Source organism: Pimephales promelas, chromosome 9 (genome assembly GCF_988280905.1).
Source record: "Pimephales promelas chromosome 9, fPimPro1.hap1.1, whole genome shotgun sequence".
NCBI classification, from domain to species: Eukaryota; Metazoa; Chordata; class Actinopteri; order Cypriniformes; family Leuciscidae; genus Pimephales; species Pimephales promelas.
In genome coordinates this window covers 13,342,180-13,359,232 of record NC_142777.1, presented here as the reverse complement: position 1 = coordinate 13,359,232, position 17,053 = coordinate 13,342,180, and the positions used below count along the sequence as shown (strand labels likewise).

Below are 17,053 nucleotides of genomic sequence, written 5' to 3'. Positions count from 1 at the left end.
TCTTTGCATGATTGTGTTTATGTTTGTACGCGTTTGTCGTAGACACGAAATAGCATAACTAAGTGGCTATAAAGCCAGCGCTGGCATTTGATAAAACTAAAACATTACGTCTGAAATACATTTAAAATTATTTAGCCTACTTATAGTTTGTGGCCCAACGACTGTTGCATCTGGTTTTAAAGTTGGAACTTCATGTTTTAGTAACAGTTTCTTGTTGAATCTGACATTGAGTTTCTGAATTTACGAGTGTAATTTTCAGGAACATAATCAAACATAAATTGAATCCATTGTTGGTTGACGAAGTACAGCGTCCACAGGAAGCCCAAACACAGAAGACCTGACAGCTGGCTAGCACTCTAGTCCAGACCACTCATCTATATACAATGATATATTATATAGATTGGTGGTCCAGACATTAGAAAAATATCAGTCTACACATGCGTTTAATATTCACTGACATGACGTTATGAAAGCGACTTTAAAACTTTCACAGAGATTTTAAAGAGAACCACAAAGAAACCTTTCTTTAAAATGAATTATTCGATTTTTTTTTTATTGTTTAGGATTGTTTAGAGCAGAATAAGGTGGATACTTTTGATATTTTATACACTCTACATGTATGTTTAAACCTAGCTTATACTCATTCGCAACATGCAGCTAGTACCTCCATGGGTGTTGTTATGACTTTATTGCCAATGGGCTTTGGGAGTTTGGCTGTATACTGAAGAGAATATGTTTTGTGAATAAAGAAAGCAATGATCCTGTTAGTGGATACTAATATGCTGAGGCAAGCAGGTTACCTGTAGAAGAGGCTGTAGGTCTGGTAATGCTGCATGAAGAGTCCATCGGTTCTTCTTTCACTAACATTAATCAACAATTACATCGATAGACCGTGAAGAAACCTTCATCCACCACTGTTGCTTGAAAACACATAAGGCCACTCAGGTTTTTGACACTGGAACAGAAATGTACTTTAGTGAAATATAGTTGCTCAACTAACAACACTAACATGGCACTTGATGGCAATAGATTTACAGTAAGTGCTTGTTTCTTGACTTCTTCTGGGGATATTTTGCCATACAGTAAGGTTATTCTTTTCTACCCAATTTTTTTATGATAGAAAATAAAGGAATTATCATGCAAACCGGTGGTTGTGTAGAGTATTTATTTATTTATTGGAGGATTTAAATTAATCCTTAAACATTGATTTATGTATTAAATAAAAATTGAGAAAAAAAAAACAAGTAAAAGTAGTACTACTAAAAATGAATCAACTCAGTATGATGGGTTAAATCAACCCAGTATGCTTAGTTAAATAAACAACCCAATTAGCTGCGTAAAATTAACCCAACGTCCTATATTTACAAATATAGTAAACATATACCAGTATATATAGTTCATTCTCAAGTTTTTTTTTTTTTTTTTGCTGACGCAGGGACACATGCCTGAGGAATTAGATATTGGGGGTCTACAGAAGATGTCGGACTTAATTAGGTGCATCAAAATAAATGTTGTGTTGTTAGCACAAAAATAAGACTGTTTGGCCCAGAAAAAGCAGGAGGCAATCACTTCCACCCTTCCATTACCATAAACTGTTTTGAATTATGCAAAGAAAGAAACATAATTAGTTCCTCTGGTGCGAAAGCAGAGATAGAGGTTGATATACTGTCCCACATCTTTGCACAACAGAAAAATAACTGCTCGTAAAAATAGGCCGCTTTCAAGTGTGTGTGTGTGTGTGTGTGTGTGTGTGTGATACGAGGCAGTTCTCTGGTGCACCCAGAACAAAGTGTAGAACAATAAGACTTTTTTTCTGGCTAGATCAAGGGGAATCATTTTTTTAAAGAAGCCTTACTTCATATATTGCTTTCTCTGATACATTAGTCATTGTACAAAGATCCCCAACCCAACCCCTCATGTTTGGAAACAAAAGCTCCCAAAGCTTAACCCAGAAAAAGGATGACAAGCATTAAGTTCTTTATTATTTGAATAGAGAACAATGGTTTTGTTTGCCAGACTTGCACCCGGTTGCATCAGTTTGTGTTATGCCATCTGCAGTTCTTACCCTTTGTAGACCTCAAGGATGAGACCTTGATAGTCAGATCAGCATTTGGAAACTGTGTTTCACTTTGATGATACATCATACATGCAAAACAACGAAACAAACTTCACTGTCTTAAACTTCAAATATAGTCTTTATCCTGGTTGAGGTGAGATACCTGTCAGTGTGTAGAAAGGTCAGTGCCGAATAAGAGAGTCCATCATAAGGAAAATGTTTTTTAAAATCTAATTTTAAACATACATGCCATCCATTTGGGTTGCATTTAGTTTTGAAACACGTTTATACTTTTGTATATTCACAAAGTTAAAAGTGGTTTACTTTTCAATGAACTAAAAAGTAATATAGGTTTTCACATTTGTGTGACAATTGTTCACTCATTCAGCTGTTGAGCTAAATGTAATTGTATTATTGAATAAATGTGTTAACAGTTAAAAAATAAATGGTCTTTAATATATTGAATTAATCACATGCATTAACATTCTAACTTTGACAGCATTTTATAAAAAGATAAAAAGGATGAGTTGGTTTTATCATTTAGACCTTCATTCTGGCAAGGACATAATATGGGTTTCCAAAATTAGCTTGTAAAATCAGGTTTTCAAGATTATACCTTTTGAACCTTTTGAAGTTCTCATTCACCTGAGGGATGAACACGGCGATGAAGAATGGTGGAGCTTTAGAAATGGTTTATATGTATGGAAATGATATGAATTTCAAAAAGTGTAACAGGGTCATAAACAAATCTACTAACAAAACTGTTTCTGGACTACAATAGTTGTGTGATATCTTTGTTGTTTTGTGCAATTTGCAAGGACATCACAACATAAAGACATGTTAGGCCTAATTTGTAATCTAAGGTAGCCTGGCTAACACCAGATAATATTTCATTGAGAGTGAGATGTGGTCTGAAAACCACGTTAATTTTCTCATATTTGAGGCGTGATTTACGAATGCGCAGAGCCGTATTATTGAGTGCTACGAATGTCTATCAAATGCGCCTGTAAGTAGCTCATTGCCAATCGGTTCAATGATAGCAGGTGACGTATGAAGAGCGACAGAATAGACGAGGAAAAAGATGATGGGTCAGAGATTTAGGAGATTTAATGGGCACCTATTATGGCCCTTTTTACAAGATGTAATATTGGTCTCGGGTGTCCCTAGAATGTATTTGTGAAGTTTCAGCACAAAATACCCCACAGTTAATGTATTATAACCATTCGAAAATGTCATTTTTGGGTCCTGTTTTAAAAAGAGCTGTTTTGGTCTATACAACCTTAAATGAAAATGAGCTACATATCCCCGCCCTGCCTTTGGATGAGGGTGTCACTTGCATACATATGGCAGTCTGTAAGCAGAAGGGCTGAGAGAGTGAGAGACCCACTGTTTTGAATGTCATTCAGCCATTCATGTTTGAATAGGAATATATAAATAGTCTCTGATCAGACCCAGATGATGAAGAGACTCCGGCAGAATAAACATGAGAATGAACCAGTACCTCTCGGTATGGTTATTTGAAATATTTATGTACTTATAGAGTTGTAATCGCGTACCCCAATTTTTTTAAACTACAAACACATACTGTGTAAACACATAAAGTGTTCTACGTACAAGCGAAATTACATTTATGCAAGGGACCTGTTGCACCATGTTTACTTGTCATACAGGTGCTTCTGTGGCGAATGTGGGAAGATGGCTAACTTACAGAACAACAACATATATGCAGTTTTTAATACAATATTTTTATATATATATATGCGTCTAAAGTTGGATGTCTGTGTATATAATTAAAATCTTGTTTGTATAGTGTGTAACCACACGTTTATATATATTTATATATATATATATATATTTTTTTTTTTTATAAACCACACGTTTACACAGACATCCAACACAGACATCCAACTTTAGACGCATTTGTTGTTGAATTGGCTGACATCGACTGAAATGACAATTTGCTCAAAAATCATAAAATACACTTACTGGTACTGAAGGTGTCGTTGGATCGCAAACAGTTAGACGACGATCCACACTTGAAGCAAGACCTGCTTTGAATTGAATTGACAAAACAGTCAGTCAGAAAATGATTCACTCAAACATAAATTTATTTACGAAGGAAAGGCGGCACTTAAACTTCCAAAATACAATACATTTACTGTGTTTTCAGTGGCTCTGATGTCAGAGGTAGGGGGGGGGGGTTATGCCACAACCACACTGTCAATCAAACCCCATGCTCAATTCTACGTCACATTGCGCTGAATATTAGAACAGCTCGTTCTGAGACAGTGCATATGATTTATTGAGATTGTAAAAAAAAAAAAAAAACACTGGGTGGATTTTTAGCATTCTAGGGTGGTTTTGCTCACACACTGCCAACACACATTTATGTTCAAACACCATGTATAAGTGAATTTTCCATAATAGGTGCCCTTTAACATAAAACTTCAAATAATAGCCGAGTCCCAAATAGAAGCCGGTCTCTTTTAGACGCCTGGTGTGACTGCAGGTTTAGGTAAATAAAAGCCGGTATCAAATAAAGCCCGGGTCTGTTTTTTAGTTTCAGGTTGTTAATCTTCTAAAACTGTCAGATCGTCCGCTTTCGTCCGCTTTGGCGGTTGCAAAAGCAAATTTTTGTCACGCTAAAGCCTATTTTGATCGGTGAGTGATGTAGAATAGAATGACTCCTGCGCTTGACAGGGTGCATAATGAGCAGAGAGAGAGAGAGAGACAGAGTGTGTGTAATTATGAACTCACTTGATTTGCTAGTTCTGAGTCAAATCCATGCCTATTCCAACTGGTCCAATGGCACCTATAGCTACACAAACTCAAATCCCACTTTTGCAATAGTACATACTAAGTTTAGCCATCTGCTTTTGCATAATCATTTTTAGATGAGCAGTATAGCTTCAAACCACGAAAACTGGCACCTCTGTGGTTCACTTTGATGCCACTTGCTTTAAATGCAAGTCAGGGGGTGAAGCAGAGAGCCCTCTCACTGCACATAAACAGAGCAGCGTTTGTTCCGCTTCCCAGCCTGACCTTTGGAAAAGCATTTCCGAGAGCTAATTGAATAAAGCCTAAATACTTTGTGTTGCCAAAGCCTCCAAATCCCTGCAGACAGCGCAATGCACAACCCTTGAATAATGCCGAAGACTTCCTTAATTGAATTTCTGCAAGGGCTTTAATTCAATTCCATAGTTTTATCAAAGGAAACTTGTTCATTTCAAATAATTCAGTCTGTATAAGAGGCCAAATCTGAGCAGTGTCACTTTCTTCTCAATAGCAGTAGCGCTTTGTGACCTGCACACCTCGTACAGGAATAACCTCTACGCTCCAGCAGAGGCTGTCAAAAAGCATCTGGATCATGATGAACCCAATGCAAGAGCATTGTGTAACACACAAGCTGACAGATGGAGCACTTTGCATTTACACAGCAGGTATTCCCTGTTAGTGATCATGCAACAATGTTAAGCATTACTTATTGTATGTTGTTTGGCCTTATTAGGAATTCCACTGTGGAACTAGAAGGAACTAAGTACTTATTCTTTCATTGTTTGCAACCAAAAAGCAGATGTAATGTTTTTGTTTTTGCTTTGATGGGGTTCAAAAGAAAGTCTGTGGTAAAGAAAGGTCAACCACAAGGTTAAGAATATTCTCAGGAAATCAACCATTGTTCAGAGGCACCCCTCAAAGCTGCATTTACTTATAATGAACCCATTCAGAGTCTCTATCCAATACAGACCTGTGAGGTGTTCAAGGCTCAAAAGGAACACTTTCATACTCAGTTATGATTTATCGGACCCCTAAAGTATTTATGTCACAATTACAAGAATGCAGGCAATCATCTTTGAGACACTTCCTCTGTCTTTAGAAAGGCATGTTTCCAAGGTTATGAAGCATCACAACATCTAAATTTTAGCGGATATTCTGAGAAACAGCTTGAGCGTTCTGAATAATGGATTAAAAACTCTGGTCCTCCTATTCTTGAATGCTAAAACATCCTTACATATTAAAAAGATCAGTGGCTGTGTGCGAAAACTGATGACCTAGCCCCAATCCATGACACACATCCCACCATGCATCCCATAGATAAGTTATACGTTTCTGTACTTTAGATCCATGTTAACACATGCCCTGCCTGCATTCTGAACACTCTTTGATTCTGCTAAAAACGATTAGAATGATGGCTAACACTTACAAGCTCTGGAATGAGACTTTTTTTTGTTTGGGGCAACATTACTCAGATGTTTGTCTCATGATGGGCCCATAGGCTCATGGATCTTATCCAGTCAAAGTCTCTCAGAGCATTGGATTTGCAGACTCACGTTGACTCGTGATTTGTGTTGACAGGAGAGGAAGAAGAGAAATGTTGTTTGGCTGTTCTGAATCCTCTGCATAGCTTCTACCTGCAACAACCACAGGCACTGCAAGTCAAAATTATTGTCAGGTGTTGTTATTATGGGTGCGCTGTACAACAGGAGTGTCAAACCATGATGGTGGCAAGTTTAGCTCCGACCCTAATTAACCACATATTAACCAGCCACTCAAGGACTTCAGGATTATTTGAAAACGGTAATACTTTAGAATACGGTTCCTTCGTTCATGAATAACTACACAAGACCTAATGAGTAACACAATATTAACAATCTAGTAACTATTATTAACTAACAAGAAACTCTGATTAACGAACTAGTAAGTAATAGCGCACAGACGAAAGTGGTAATTCACTATTAAGTATACTCAATAACTACAATTTTTTTAATTCTTCCCAGAGAACTACTGAAAAAGTTTATTAACAATCTAGTAACTACTATTAACTAAAATAAATTCTTATTAACGAATTAGTAAGTAATAGTTCACAGATGAAAGTGTTACTAGATACTTCTGTGGGAATTACTAATTGTTTGGATTCGTATTATAAAGTGAAGATCATTGGAACTAACTAGTAATTACTCAAGTGTTACTACATGATCTAATCATGATTTGTGCAAACGTTTGAGATTTTTGGTGAACTTTAGTATACTTTTAGAAAATGTCTTTACTTGAGTAATTACTAGTTAGTTCCAATGATCTTCACTTTATAATACAAATCAAAATAATTAGTAATTCCCACAGAAGTATCTAGTAACACTTTCATCTGTGAGCTATTACTTACTAATTCGTTAATAAGAATTTATTTTAGTTAATAGTAGTTACTAGATTGTTAATAAACTTTTTCAGTAGTTCGGGAAGTATTAAAAAAATAGTAGTTATTGATTACTTAATAGTGAATACCACTTTCGTCTGTGCACTATTACTTACTAGTTTGTTAATCAGAGTTTCTTGTTAGTTAATAATAGTTAACTAGTTAATATTGTGTTACTCATTAGTTCTTGTGTAGTTATTCATTAACGAAGGAACCGTATTCTAAAGTGTTACCTTGAAAACTACTGACTGGAATGTTGAAGCAACTAAACTCTTCAGGACGATGGCCCTTCTGGAGCAAACTTACTGCAGGAAGACCCTTATGAAAGGGTTAGTTCACTCAAAAATGAAAATTATGTCATTAATGACTCACCCTCATGTCGTTCCAAGCCCGTAAGACATCCGTTCATCTTCGGAACACAGTTAAAGATATTTTAGATTTAGTCGGCGAGCTTTCTGTTCCTCCATTGAAAATGCATACCTTATAGTGCCCATGTCCATAAAGGCAATAAAGACATCATCAAAGTAGTCCATGTGACATGAGTGGGTTAGTTCGAATTCTTTGAAGCATCGAAAATACTTTTTGGTCCAAACATAGCAAAAACAACGACTTTATTCAGCATTGTATTGTCTTCGGGTTCTGTTGTGGATCCGCGTTCAGTGACACTGCTGATGTAAGACGCTGATGACGCGTGTCTGTGACGCATGCTGTACAAAACAATCTTCGCAAACATGTCTAGGATTTCCACACAGAGGAAGACTTGCATTTTTTTTTGCCCATATTTACAGTATTTGAACCTGAATACACGGACGCACCAGACACACGTCAGCCGTGTCTCACGTTAGCAGCGTCACTGAACGCGGACCCACAACAGAACCGGAAGACAATACAATGCCTTGTAAGAAAATACCTTTTATACCTTAAGAAAATACCTTTTCTTATAATTAGAATTACATTTTGGGATTTCAAAGAGATTTCAGGAATCATAGAAATGAAAATATCCTAAACCTTTATTCTACAATCAGTGTTCATTTTGTTCAATTACACCACGAGCTGATTATTTTCCTAACTTAGTCTTTAGTACAGATCAACAGAAAATGATGTTGGCCCTACATTTCTTTCTGAATTTGAGAACATGCTGTCTGTAGCCTACAGCAAGCATGATGGACAAAAACATTTCTCCACAGAATAGGGTATGTCATAACTAACATAAAGCTAATGGTACTGGAGTAAGATTTGTTTTAATCTCTGTCACTGATTACATTTAATACATTCTATAAATAATAAATCATAAATATATATTTATAATAAATAATAATACTAGCCTAAATCAATCAATCAAATTAAATAAATCAATAAATTCCACTAAAAATCAGTGAAATCATTATCACCAAAAGAATAAATCTCTGCACAGTAGAAGTGGCACAGAATCTGAGCTGGCATTTAAGGAAGATCACTGTAGGTCATCTATTCAAAGGGGTCCTTTACGAAATCTTGATTTTGTTTTTGAGGTGTACTAGAATACGTTTTCCTGCCTGATTGTTCACAAAACGCATTATGTTTTAACATATTGTATATTATTACAGCTCCTCTATCCCATAGCTGTCAACATTGAACATTGAAAATAAGGGAGTTTTCCCGGAATCCATCCCCAAAATAAGGGATTTTTTTTTTGCACGATTCTCACCCACAAACTTTAAAAATAAAGCACAATCCTTAAAAGTCTATGGGGTGTTCATAACTAGCCTATGTGTGAGAGAGAAAGAGACAGTGTCATTTAAAGGGAAAAAAATCTACATTTGGATTAGCGTGTGTTGCTCTAGCATTTGGACAACAATTTCAACATTTAGCCTATCACACATCTTCCAAAATCCGCAAAATAGGGAAGTGGGCTGTCTGTTTATTTTAATTACATTTACACATTTTGTGTAGCTTTAAAGAGCCTATTTAGCCTGATGGTGGACCATCACTCAGAAGACACACTATCTTTATATCCTCCTATAGGCCCAGAACGTTTTTTTTTTTCAAGTTTTTTTCTTCTTCTTCATGTAATCACATTGTTAAGAGCTTAAGAAACAAATGGAAAAAAAGAAAATATATTTTATTCATATATTTGAAAATCTATTTATAATAATTATTATTTGTTTAAATTACATTGATATCTGAATTTATGTAAAAACCTAGACTTTCAAACATCAAAATGTAATATATTAATATGTATTCGAGTACAAAATTACATTCAGCTAGCCTAAACATCGTTTCCTATTTTTAATTTATTTTTTTGCCTGGAAAAGCAAAGAAATTCCAGGCAAAGAAACACGCTTGCCTGTCGCGTGAAAAATAGGCGTCAGTTCTATTTCTAGCATGCACGCGTTTTCTGGAGACGCGCGTGTCACGCAGGCAGCGTGCAATAAAAACGGACACGCCACGCAGCCAGTGTGTCTCCGGCCAGCGCGCGCGGCACCGCATCCGAGGATAAACGACTTCAAGCCGAATCTGTCCGAGCCCGTACGTCTCACACAATCAGAGAGTAACAATACGGTATATTTTACGGGAAAATACTCAAACGGGAAGACAGCGGGAAAAGAAAAAACCCGGAAAAAACGGGAGGGTTGACAGCTATGCTCTATCCCCACTCTGGTTGAACCAGACCTAAAAAAAAAAAAAAAAAAAATGGGATGATTGCGTCGTTTTCGATTGAGCCCCTCCTTCCGAAATAGGGAATGTGCTGTGATTGGCCCAGCTGGCCCAGTGTACGTTGATTGGCAGCGGTTAGTGGGTGTTCGGGAAATATTAGCCTACGCTCCTTCATAACCGCGATCTCTACTCAAATGTCACTTGTCTGTTTCCTGTCTACCAGTGTATCTGTAGCGAAGTAAACAAACAAATTAGTAATAAAATTAAAAGCGATAGCTGACCATTCTCCTTAACGCGTCACTATTTACGTAAGCAAATGTCGCGTTACCAAGGCAACGTCTGAAGTGTTTGTACACATTCCAAAGATCTGCCGCGAGTCTGACACACGGAAACCGTTCCAGCTCCGTTCGGCCCGACCGACGGTGGAAACGGCTAATGTTAATGTACAAGAGGACTGAGCTGAAAGGATCTTAAGCAACTACAGACTTTCCAAGCAGGGATTTCACACGACAGAGTGGTAAGTGCCTTGTTTTTTTTAAAGAGAAGAGAAGAAGAGTGAGTGATTTCTGCATCGCGCTGCATCAAAGGTAGGCAAAACTATATTTACATTATTTCGCCATTAGATGGCGGCAAAGACTGTCTTTATGAGTCTGTCAGTAGTGAAGACTTTTTGAGCACGGGGAAGCAAGACGCAAATGACTAGCGTGTCAGAGCTAACCCCCCCTCACGTTAACGTTAACTGTTAAAGGTCAAGATATCGCTGAGGACATTCACACGGATTTTTATTACGAATATAGGACTGACTTGAAGGAAGATGGTATATCTATTGTAATACCCTCTCGGAAAAATATTAAATATTAAATGAACAATATTAATGAGAATCTAATGTTTGCGTTGCTAAGAGTGGTTGCTAGGGGTGCTGTGTAGTCATTGCCGTGTATTATCCTGGCTTTTACAGTGTATGGTTTTATCGTGAAAAAACCCCGACCTATCAGAATGACTGTAATAAAGATAAATTACTGCAGATAATATATTTATTGGTAAATTATGTTGTTTTGCATTTATAATTGCAGTAGCCTATGTTTTTATTAAAAATATATTTTAGTCTCGATCATTTCTCTCGTTTTAATAGTTTTTTTTTTTTATTGGCTTTGGTACTATTTTCACCATTGTCAAAACTCTTTGCTCAAAAACTCTTTGCTCACTTGTAACACATTTAGGCTAGTCATTCTTTTAAAACCTGATCCCATGCTTTCATTACAGCACATTTTCAGTACACATATAATCATCATTTAAAAACACAAGATGATTGTCATATGTAATATGTAATGAGAACAACAGTATGCCCTTCTTTCAGTTTAGTACTTTTAAAGGAATAGTTCACCCAAACAAATAGTTGATGACGGGTGTAACGATACACAAAACTGACGGTTCGGTTTTCCCACGGTTTTGACTTCTCGGTTCGGTTTAGAAAGGTAAATTGCTTTTTTTTTTTCTTTTTAAAGAAAAAAAAATGTGTCTGTCTTTCAATTAATTAAATTACAATTAAACATTTTGCAAGGATTAAAAAAAAAAATCTGCTAATGTAAACTATATAGGGAGCACATTACTAAAATATAATGGTACACAACAGAGCGTAGACTTGTAGCCTAAATTCAGAAGCTATTTATTTTTTAGAAATAATAATCAACACACAACACCCCAGATAGCAAACTGACATTGAATCAACGTGGAAACATGACATCGAAACAACGTTGATCTGACATTGTTTTGCTCATCGAATTAACGTTGAACCAACGTCAGATGCGTCATTCTTTTAAAACTAACGGAAAACCAACTTGAAATCAACGCGTTGTTTCAACGTTATTAAAGCAAACCAATTTTCGATTTCATTTAGCTTTGAAGAATGCCGCGTCTGACGTTGGTTCAACGTTAATTCGATGAGCAAAATCAACGTTGTTTCAATGTCATGAGAGACGTCGTTTCCACGTTGATTCAATGTCAGTTTGCTGTCTGGGACATTGTATGAAAACATGTAAACTGAACGTAAGGCAGTTTTTGCATTACCTTATGTTTTTACTCTAATTTGTTTTTGAAATATAATAATTGACACAGTTGCTGTCATTTTCATGAAAGATATTTTAAACATAGGCTACATTAAATAATCAAAATGAACAGGTTAAGTAAAATATAATATTGTGCATTTAGTGCAAGAGTTCATTTATAGGAACCAAAGTTGTGTGGACACTGAATAACTTCTGTTGAGGTAAAATAATGTGAGTGATGATAAGTTATGCTGTTTTATTGACGTCTTTCTGCTGCTGAAACACTGATTGAGCGATTACACAAGTTATGATGCTTTTCAGTAAGTTTACTGTATCTTTCAACATACCTATACCAATGGGCTATATGCACGCATAAGTTCCGCATTTGACGTAAGGATGCTCGTCCATTTCCGGTTGTGTAGATTAAAGCGGAGGAAAACCGGAGAAAACGGGATTATGGCAGAGTCTTCAATTTTTACTGTCCTCCCGTCTTTGAAACGAAACGTACATACGTTTAGATGTAATTTTATATATAGTTATATTTATTTAATATAATTTTAAAAAGAAGCATAAACACAACGAGGGGTGTCTGTTTTATCTGTTTTTGTGACTAACGTTAGTATAACCATGGAGTATAAAATTCAATATAAATTCTCGGTATTGCATTGGACTCTATGATCGGCGGAAGTTATCGAGCATCCTTAATCCTTCACCGGAAATAACGCCGTGCATAGAGCCCATAGTCAGAATTTGAAAGGTTACACCTTGCGTATTATTATTGGTGTTAATGGTGGTTAGGCTACAAAACTGAATTTGTTGTGTACACACGAGGTCAAGTGAGCCGGGGTAGCAGGGGGGCGGGGCGTGCTCGGTAGGGCATGAGAGTATCGCGATTCGAATCGTTGGTTCTGTGTCACAGTTTTTGGGTTCGGTTCGAATATTGTTACACCCCTAATGACTACCATTGACCTTCATAGTATTTTTTCTCCTATACTATGGAGGACAATTTGACAGATACTCTTCAAAAGATCTTCTTTGGGTTCATCAGGAGAAAGAAACTCATACAGGATTGGATCAACTTGAGGGTGAGTAAATGATGACAGGATTTTCATGTTTGGGTGAACTATCCCTTTAACGGTCAACTAATTTAACAGGAAACAATGCAATATTCATGTTTCAAATCACCCGATTTGATCAAATAAGTAACACATGCAGAAAACACATGTACATCACCTAAATTATGTTCATACTGCTTGTAATAGTATCTGTGTTATCAAAAGAATGAAGTTATGAAACTGCCATGAAGTTTTGTGCTAGTTTTGCTGCCAATACAGTAAACGTTCTCACTGTGCCATATGACTGAATCTATACTGCAGCTGACCTTTATAAGGGTGAGTTACATTAATGTCTCTACCATGGTAATCTGGTGTGCTGTAATGTAAAATGCTGTGTTTGGTGACTGTCTCCCTTCTTCTGATTCATCTCTGAACAATCTGATGTTACACTTTCATTGACTGTTTCCTGTCCTTAGTCTATCCTGCTCTAAACACAAATTGCTAATCTCTCTGTCACACACACACACACACACACACACACACACACACACACACAAACAACCTATTTTTGCCCAATGATCATGTTTGAAAACACTTACATAAATTGAACATAAATTGTTGTATGTTTGTGTGAGTGCTGTGACAAACTCCACAGAACACTGAACAAGCAAAAGTGTTTTACATTTTTCACATCCGTCTGTAGTTTTACGTGTAAATGGATAATCAATAGATTGTTTGTGTGCGGAGTTGCATTTTTTCTGTAGTTTAGAGAAAAGGAGGCCGTTTCAGAAATTGAAAAACAAAAACAAATCTGTAGTAATAAGAGTTTTGAAAATGTAACGTTTGATTGTGGAAATTGTGCCAAAGCAATTAAAAAAAACTTTGCATATTGGTTGTTTCCGGGGACTTCCGGTCAGGCGATGCTGATTGTTGTTTATGCTTTTTCTGTTTTTGTTTTTGTTTTTTTGTTTAGCATTCACAATTGCTGATTGTAATGTGCTATAATATTTAAATATACAGACAGACAGATATCATCGATAGAGTCATTCCAAGTGAAAGATAGATAGATCGATAGATCGATAGATCGATAGATAGATAGATAGATAGATAGATAGATAGATAGATAGATAGATAGATAGATAGATAGATAGATAGATAGATAGCTTATTTCCGTTAGGCTATACTTCATTTTTGTCATCATGTTTAGTATTTACAGTTATAGATTATCATTTCTTGATTGATTGCTGATTGTTATGCTTTTTTGTAGTTTGTCATTTTAATTAGCATTCACAATTGCAGGTTGTTATTTGTTATAATATATTTACAAATAGATAGATATATTGTTAAACAGACAGGCAGTTTATTTATGTTCTACTTTATTTATATGTTTAGTATAACGGTTGCAGATTATCATTTCTTATATTGTCAGATTGATTGATTGCTGATTGATTTGAGCTTGCTCAGTTGGGATTATTTAGTGTTTAGCAATGTTGTTGATCTGTGTTGTGCTACTTTCATGTTATCAGTGTGAAGCTGCTTTGATACAATCTGTATTGTGAAAAGCGCTATATAAATAAATGTGACTTTGACTTTGACTTTGATTGTTGTTTTTCTGTTATTTGTTTAGCATTCACAATTGCAGATTGGTATGTGCTATAATATTTACAGACAGACAAACAGACAGATAGCTTATTTTCATTACACTTTATTTTTTGTCATCATTTTTAGTTTGCAGATTGTTATTTCTAAAATTGTCAGATTGAATTCATTTTGTTAAGCATTCACAATGGCAGATTATGTTATAATATATTTATAGATAAATAGACAGACAGTTTATATTTGTTATACTCAATTTTGTGTCATCATGTTTAGTATTTACAGTTGTAGATTGTCATTAAGTTGGCTTGAGAAAGCCAACTTATTGAAATCCTATTTAAACTTATTATTAGGGCCCAAGCCCTGAAAGGGCGAAGGCCCTATTGTTTTCCTTATGATTATTATTTATTTATTTATTTATTTTTGCCCAATGATCATGTTTGAAAACACTTACATAAATTGAACACATAGTGCATTTGTGTATGTTTGTGTGAGTGCTGTGACAAACTCCACTGCACACTGAACAAGCAAACGTGTTTTACATTTTTCACATCCGTCTGTAGTTTGACGTGTAAATGGCTAATCAATAGATTGTTTGTGTGCTGAGTTGCATTTTTTTCTGTAGTTTAGAGGAAAGGAGGCCGTTTCAGAAATTGAAAAACAAAAACAAATCTGTAGTAATAAGAGTTTTGAAAATGTAACGTTTGATTGTGGAAATTGTGCCAAAGCAATTAAAAAAACTTTGCATATTGGTTGTTTCCGGGGACTTCCGGTCAGGCGATGCTGATTGTTGTTTACGCTTTTTCTGTTTTTTTTTTTGTTTAGCATTCACAATTGCTGATTGTTATGTGCTCTAATATTTAAATATGACAGACAGTGATATCATAGAGAGATAGAGTCATTCCAGGTGAAAGGATAGATAGATTGATAGATGGATGGATGGATGGATGGATGGATGGATAGATCCATATTTTCTATACTGTATTTTTGTTATCATGTATTTACAGTTATAGATTATCATTTCTTGATTGATTGATTGATTGCTGATTGTTATGCTTTTTGTATTTTGTCATTTTAATTAGCATTCACAATTGCTGATTGTAATGTGCTATAATATTTAAATATACAGACAGTTATATCATAGATAGGTAGAGTCATTCCTAGTGAAAGGGGTGGTGATGGGCAAGGATAGATAGATAGATAGATAGATAGATAGATAGATAGATAGATAGATAGATAGATAGATAGATAGATAGATAGATAGATAGATAGATAGATAGATAGATAGATAGATAGCTTATTTTCGTTAGGCTATACTTAATTTTTTGTCATCATGTTTAGTATTTACAGTTATAGATTATCATATCTTGATTGATTGCTGATTGTTATGCTTTTTTTGTATTTTGTCATTTTAATTAGCATTCACAATTGCAGGTGGTTATTTGTTATAATATATTTACAAATAGATAGATATATTGTTAAACAGACAGGCAGTTTATTTATGTTCTACTTTATTTATACGTTTAGTATAGAGTCAGACCGATATATCGGCCGATATTAGACATTTTCCAAACTATCGGTATCAGCAGTTATAATGGCTGATAAATAAATTTTTCAAAAATAAAATAAAAACGGATGAAACACGCTTCAATCATCTCTCCTTGGCCTGTTAAATTGAAATGCATGTTTTACAATTTGCAGTATGACGTTATTGCTAAATTATGGCTCACCATAGACTCTCTAACCTGACATTGTAATTATAAGGTAGCTTATAAGGCAATGTAGAGACTAATTATTATTTTATTTATCAGAACTTTAATATATTTTGATGTTCCTCTGTTCTGTTGTGACAATAAAAGAAACAAGTTTCTTTTTAAATGCTTTATCATATTATTTCAGTTAAAACTCATAAATAACTACAAATAACCATGTTAGGGAAATCTGTTAATGTTTTGTTGCGCGTTTCTGAAAAAATAAAAAATATCGGCCGATTTATCGGAATATCGGATTTTAAAACCAAAAAATATTTGTATCGGTATCGGCCTTCAAAATCCTTTATCGGTCGGGCTCTAGTTTAGTATAACGGTTGCAGATTATCATTTCTTATATTGTCAGATTGATTGATTGCTGATTGTTGTTTTTCTGTTATTTGTTTAGCAATCACAATAGCCTCTATGCACGAACCCTGATGACGTGTCTGAAAGAATCTCAGTCATCTTCTTTACTTCCGGAAGCGCGTTCTGTAGGCCAAGTGTATAGAGGCAAAACTTTAATAAAATCCGTTTTCTCAGAAACGGAGACAACAATTATAGAAACGCTGATTCGCTAGTCGAATTTCGTACGATATGAGCGAATACTAACCCTCAAAGTTGTTGATATAACTCGAAATATATAATTGAAATAACTTCTCTTTTTTACTCTTGTGTGACAGTTAACTGCCTCACAGTGTTGTTAACATCATTCACGTTAACCGCAG

At 35.4% G+C, this 17,053-nt stretch overlaps 1 long non-coding RNA gene across 1 annotated transcript; it reads right to left on the bottom strand.

Annotated features, from left to right (window-relative positions):
• Positions 1–806: 806 nt before the first annotated feature.
• On the bottom strand, positions 807–4,944 carry LOC148977523 (uncharacterized). The gene is made up of 3 exons (XR_016169784.1): positions 4,814–4,944; positions 4,043–4,107; positions 807–955 (listed from the first exon to the last, which is right to left on the bottom strand). It is a non-coding gene; the product is annotated as an uncharacterized LOC148977523 (long non-coding RNA).
• Positions 4,945–17,053: the final 12,109 nt, after the last annotated feature.